The sequence below is a fragment of the Geospiza fortis genome, unplaced genomic scaffold (assembly GCF_000277835.1).
Source record: "Geospiza fortis unplaced genomic scaffold, GeoFor_1.0 scaffold221, whole genome shotgun sequence".
Taxonomy (NCBI): domain Eukaryota; kingdom Metazoa; phylum Chordata; class Aves; order Passeriformes; family Thraupidae; genus Geospiza; species Geospiza fortis.
This window is the reverse complement of record NW_005054395.1, coordinates 802,940-809,185: the sequence shown is the minus strand read 5'-3', so window position 1 is coordinate 809,185 and position 6,246 is coordinate 802,940.

The following is a 6,246-nucleotide window of genomic DNA, read 5'->3' as shown; positions in this document are numbered from 1 at the left end:
GGGGCTTTCAGGCAAAGATATGAGAAAGGGAACAACAGTTCTCTCCTAGCATGTGTATGTATGACAAGGCAACAAACAACGGCAATCAACACCCAACAAGAACAGAAAGGCCAATTACAGACTCTGCCCGCTCTGTGAGCAGTTCTCCTTTGGTGCACTTACAGTCGCAGCCGGCAGGACGGGATTCTGATAGATCAGTAATGTAATGATTGACTCTCACAATTAATAGACAAAGATCATGTATATAGGTTAAGAAAAGTTTTATAGATTTATAAAACTTTATAGTTATGTTTTACCCCCTTGCATGATTATCAAGGGACGGCTGTAGTTGAGACATCTGGGGGGGGCCGGCTTGTCACTATGGCGACACCTGACCTCCAGTGAGGGTTTGAGGAAGCGATCTCCACCCCTGGACAGCGAAGAAAGGGTTGATGAACAGAACTTTGGGAGGGGTTAAAGGGTTAAAAAGAGGAAACCTCCATTGTGAGGGGGCTGAGCACAGGGCGGGGAAAATCTGTTGCTCTCGGTGCCGTAACCTTTTTTTCTTTATTCAGTCTTCTGCTGTATTTTTTTATAAGTTTAATAAACCTTCCTAAACTATGAAATGTGAGTAGTTATTTCTCACAGGATGGAGAGGGGCTTTCCTTTACACGCGGAGTTAGAACGCACCGAAACCCTGGAGCGGCGGGCGGGGCAGCGCGGCCCTGACCGCAGCTCGGGAAAAGGCTCCTCGGCATTTCCTCACCGAGGCTTGCTGGGCCTTCCGTTCGGGCTGTGCAGAGGGTGGGGACAGCCCTGAGCAGGGAACGAGGGAGGTCCCCGCTCCTGGCGGGGAACGCGCTGGCACTGGGCTTCCCAACTGCGCGGCAGCAAGAGACGCCCAGCCGGCAAGCTCGGTCACAGTGCTGAAACAAAAAAACCTCAACAAACAAAAAAACCCCGAAAAAACAGCAGCAGCAGCAGCAGCAACAACAACAACAAAACAAACATCAAAAAGAAGCAGGCAGGCCCCACAGAAACAGCGGGAAACAGGTGATGCTGCACCTCGGGTGCTGTGTCCAGTTCTGGGCCCCTCAGTTTGGGAAGGACGTTGAGATGCTCAAACACATCCAGAGGAGGGCAACGAGGCTGTTGAAGGGCTTGGAACACAAACCCTGTGAAGACTTGTGACGAGCTGAGAGAGCTGGTGGTGTTTAGCCTGGAAAAAAGGAGATGCAGAGGTGACCTTACCACTCTCTATAACTCCCTGAACGGTGGCTGTAGCCGGGTGGGGTCGGTCTCCCAGGAAGCCATGGACAGAACGAGAGGATACAATCTTAAGCTGTACCAATGCAAGTTTATGCTAGACGTTAGAAAAAAATACTTCACTGAAAGAATGACTGGGCACTGGAATTGCCTCTCCAGGGAGGTGGTGGAGTCAGCATCCCTGGACGTGTTTAAAAAAAGACTGGATGTGGCACCCAGTGCCATGGTTTATTTAACAAGGTGGTGTCAGGTCGTAGGTTGGACTGGATGATCTCAAAGGTCTTTTCCATCCTTGTTCATTGGGTGACTCTGTGCTCTCTGCTCAGACACCGGCCGTGTGTGCAGCTGGACAGGAACCAGGAGAAGCGGCCGCCTCTTGCCCGACCCAACGCCCCCTGAGCCCCGGCCCAGCTCCCGCTCACCACAGCAGCCCCAAGCCAGGGAGAGTGGGGGCTAGGGCAGGCACAGCTGCCACCCCTGGGCACAAAACAAAACAAAACACGTCAAAAAACCCCAAAAACGGGATGGGATCATAAACCATCCCAAAACAAGATACCATAAGGAGGGCACAGACACACTGAAACCACTCATGGTCTGGGGCACACAGGACTATTTCAGCCCTGCAAGGTAATGAAGAGAAGGGAACCCAAAGTCACAGCACAGTACATAAGTATAGTGACTGTAGATAAGGTCTTTATAATTATTTTTTGCCAGGGCTATACATAACACCACTTTAAGTTGAATTAGGTGTCTCTTCCTGACAGAAATATCACCAAGTAAAAATCAATAAAGTTGTTAAAGACCTCAGCAGATTTATTATCTACATATTACACCTGATATTTTCTCATGGACTCCTCTAAAGTGCAAGCTTTTGTCAACTGGCATTTCCAAATGTGAGAAGCTAAAAAGATTCAAAAGCCAGAACTGCAGGGAAAGGAAGGTTTCATTGCTAAATCAAATTAGACTAATGTTACCTGATACAACAGGAACACCTTCAAACAATTACTTTCTGACATACTAATCTATGAATTGAACACTCAATTGCAACAATTTTAAATGGCTGTTTTAGATGTCAGCATGTGTTGAAAAAAAATCAGCTACAGTTGGGTGGATATCTGCATGGATAGCGAGAATTTCCAGCTTCAAGACAACTTCTAAAATCATATCAGAGAGAAAACAAAGTACAAAATTTGTAGGTGCCATCATGTTTGTTTTTATAGATTTTTTTCCCACTAGATCTAACCTATGGACACTATGAAGCAGTTCACTCCAGACAAGACCAGGTATATGCAGTCCCAGCCTTGTCCTGGCATAATGCTCAGGTGAGAAAATCCATCAACATTGATAATACATATTCATTAATAACAAGTGGCAATACTAAATGCTGCCATAATAATACAAACAGTGGAATTGACACCTAGATTCCAGAATGCTAATTAAAATGCACTCAGGGTGAAACCCAACCTAAACATTATTTAAGACTGAACAAATCCTATGATGTACATAGGAAAGAGGAAAGAAGGCTTTTCTGCTTTAACAGCTGTACAGCTAAGGCATGACAAGGTGGGAACTGAATGTAGGTCCCTGAAGTCCCAAATATTACCTTAATCTACAGAATATTTTTCCTGACAGAATTTTCAGATGATCTTCTAGCAATCCTATCCACCTTCCTTCATTTTTCAGCCCTATGTTCTATACAGTACATTGATTTTTGAATGTCTGCTCCAAGAGCTTTCTTTGTTTAAAGAATTCTATTCAGCTGAGCATGCAGGAAGAAGGAGTCATAAGCATTAGCCAGACCATCTGAAAGAAAAAAAAAGTTACAAGTAATAAAGCATAAAGTGAAATAAATAATGAGGGGGGAAAATCAGATTAAAATGAAGCTCAAATATACAGTCCCCTAATCTGCAGAATTTAATATAATTTATAGTCTGAATGATTCCATATTCCTTCCTTATTGAATTTCCTCTATTTAACTGATATTGATGTTGTCCCAAATGTAATTGCCCTATATTGGTGCCAAGAGAAGGAAGCTCAGCTTCAGTAGTTTTCCAGAAACAACTTCCTATTATCAACCTTCCAGCTTCAATAATGCAGTGCTCCCCATAACACGATATGGATGGGTTCTCATTTGTATGCACAGTGCCTCTGGTGCAGGAGCAGTCCAGGATCACATCCAAATGTCTTATGGGCTTTTTATAGCTACAGTACATTTGATTTACTGCTACTCCAGAAAACTGTTGTGCTCATTACCATTGTAAGCCAAGGCACTTATATCCTTTTTGCTTTTCATGTCCCTTGTATTATTGCAATTTTAAGAGGCTCCAGTGAAAGATCATCAATGAAAAAAGATCAGATTTATCTTATATTTTCAGCTTATAATTATCTCATTTGAAGACAGAGAGTATTTCCTGGCCACAGCGTGGCTGCAGCACTCTTTTTGGTAATGATACTAAAATTTATGCAAAACACTCCTTTTTACTACCAACAAACAAACAAACAAACAAACCCCCCCAGAAAACCCCAACCCACCATAAAATATTTGAGTGATTGAGTAACAGTTCTTCAAATGCTTAATACTGTGGCATATTGCTATTCCAAAATGAATTTCAGAAACTTGAACTGCACTTGAATCGAATTAATGTTTATCTTAGATTTACAGGAACATCTGCACCCACAAGGGAAATTATTTTGGTAATTAGAAGCAGGCATGCTTTTGTTTGATTAGCTGACAGGGTCAAGGTTTCCAAAGTAACATGTCCTGACCCAAAGATTTCAATAATAAAAGACCCAAGCAAACTATGAAACACCTCTGCACACCTATACTGACTCAATTTTTAAATAGCACACCCTGACTTCATTATTACATGTACTCTAATTTATGATTTCTTGTCAAGAAGCCAAGAAATGAAACTGCAGAACTGATTAACCAACAGTATCAATAGTCCATCTATTTGGATGCAAAAAGGTTTATTCTAGTAAAATTTTTCTAGGTAATAAATGCAAAGAGAGATGATTAAAATGAAAAGTTTTCAGAGCAAACTCTTTTACTTTTTTTCCTCTCTCAGTCATAAGAGAGTCACAGATCAACCAACAGTCAGGGATATCATGAACTCCAAGTCGCCAGAAAGGGCACAATGATTTTGAAGGAAAGTCTTCACTCCACGGTGATTACAAGACAATGGCCCCAAAATTAAGGCGTGATGGATGCTTAAGACGGTTTGCCACATCCTCCCTTTTCCCCTTCAAGTGTAAGGAATGTTATTCTCACACACGCGCTGATTGCATATTCAAAGCTGCTACAATGGTTAGCAGTTAACCAATCCCCCTTTGCAGATTTTCATTTGGCTTCAATTCATAGGCAGAACCCATGGCTAGGATCAAGATACACACTTCAAGGTTATTTTCAGAGCTCTCATAATTTCACCTCGGATTTTGATCAAAACTTGCCTCTTATTTTTTCAGAAAAAAACCCCAAAAGCTAGTCACGTTTGGAATTGCTGGTATCCTTGAAGAAATCTTTACTTTAAAAAATAATTATTATAGCAAGGTCTACACCTTGGTCTTTAAGAATAATTAGGACCTGTAGGGATTCCAAATGATATTAAGATGCATATTTATCATAGCCAAGTTAATTAACACTCTTCATTAAGGACAAAATAATTAAACTAGTCATGTTTAATGAAATTTCAGTGATAGTTGATGTCTCCAAGTAGGAAATCTAAAATACATTAGCTGGACTGATTTGTTACTAGTCAGATTTCTACTAATTAAATGTCCTTTCTCAATTTATGTTGAACTCCCTTTTCCATTTCTACTGCTGTAAAACAAAGGCTTGATAAGCTCTCATCTACTTGTTCTGGTGTTTGCAAAACTACCTGAAATTTCACAGTTATGTGCAATTTCTAGAAAAGCATTTATTTTTACATGCACATTTTGCATTAATTTTAATTATTCCTAGACATTCAAAAGCTTCTCCAGGCTGCACCAAAGGTGTCTCCCTCCTTGTGTCCCTACTTTGGCTGGTGTTTCCCGAACTCTCCTTGCTGTGGCAGCATCCCAGCTGTTGGATGCTTCCATGCATATCCTTATCAGAGCACAGAATTGTGCAAGTGGGGACCACAAAATGACCTAGACAAACCACCTCTGTCCCATCTGGTATTTATTCAAATTAGGTATCAGTGTTAAAAGCAGACTCAAAGTCAACACTGCTTTGATTTCCATCGGCTCTGTTTCAGGTGTGGGACTGCATGGACAGATCCTGTGGTTTCAGCCCAGGCATTTCCTAATGAGCTCCAGTAATCAGCATGTGCTGATCTGTCCTCTGCCTCCTTGGATGCTTTCTAGACATGGAAAGAAAAGATCCAGTTTGAAGAATGTGTAAGAATTAAGCCAGAGCTGAAGAACTGCACCCTCCCCTCTGTTTTCTTTTGTTTAGAGACAGAATTAAAAAATGATTTTTAGTCATCGGCTGACACCTTCTCTGCACAGCACTTGTGCACCATATGGTGTGGCTCCTGCTCAGCCCAGCTAAAGCCAGGGCACACCAGGGTCACTGGAAGCATGGTTTTAATCCAAGGTCATTTGAGATGCATAATTTCTCCATTCAGACAGCCTGGCTGGCCTCCTATGAATAAGCTCTGGACTCAGATCAAGATCCCTGATAATTAGGAGATAGATCTGGTCTAATTGTTTGTTCTTCCTCAGCCTTAAAAAGTAGTGGCCCAGCAACCGGTCATGACATGACTGCTTTACTGGAAAACTATCTCTTCAGAAAACACTGACTGATGCAAAAAATAAAATTCAATACTGCTGCAAGACAACCATTTCAGACAGGCTTATTGATCTGATTATTATCTTTTTGTAATATACAGATATTTTGGGTTGCCACACAATGTTCATGTATCTGTTGGCTTTTAAAATCATGTTTATCTCTGTATCAGTACAAAATAGATAGAAATGACTAAATGGAGGTGCACAGCATTGATTTAGTGGTTTTTA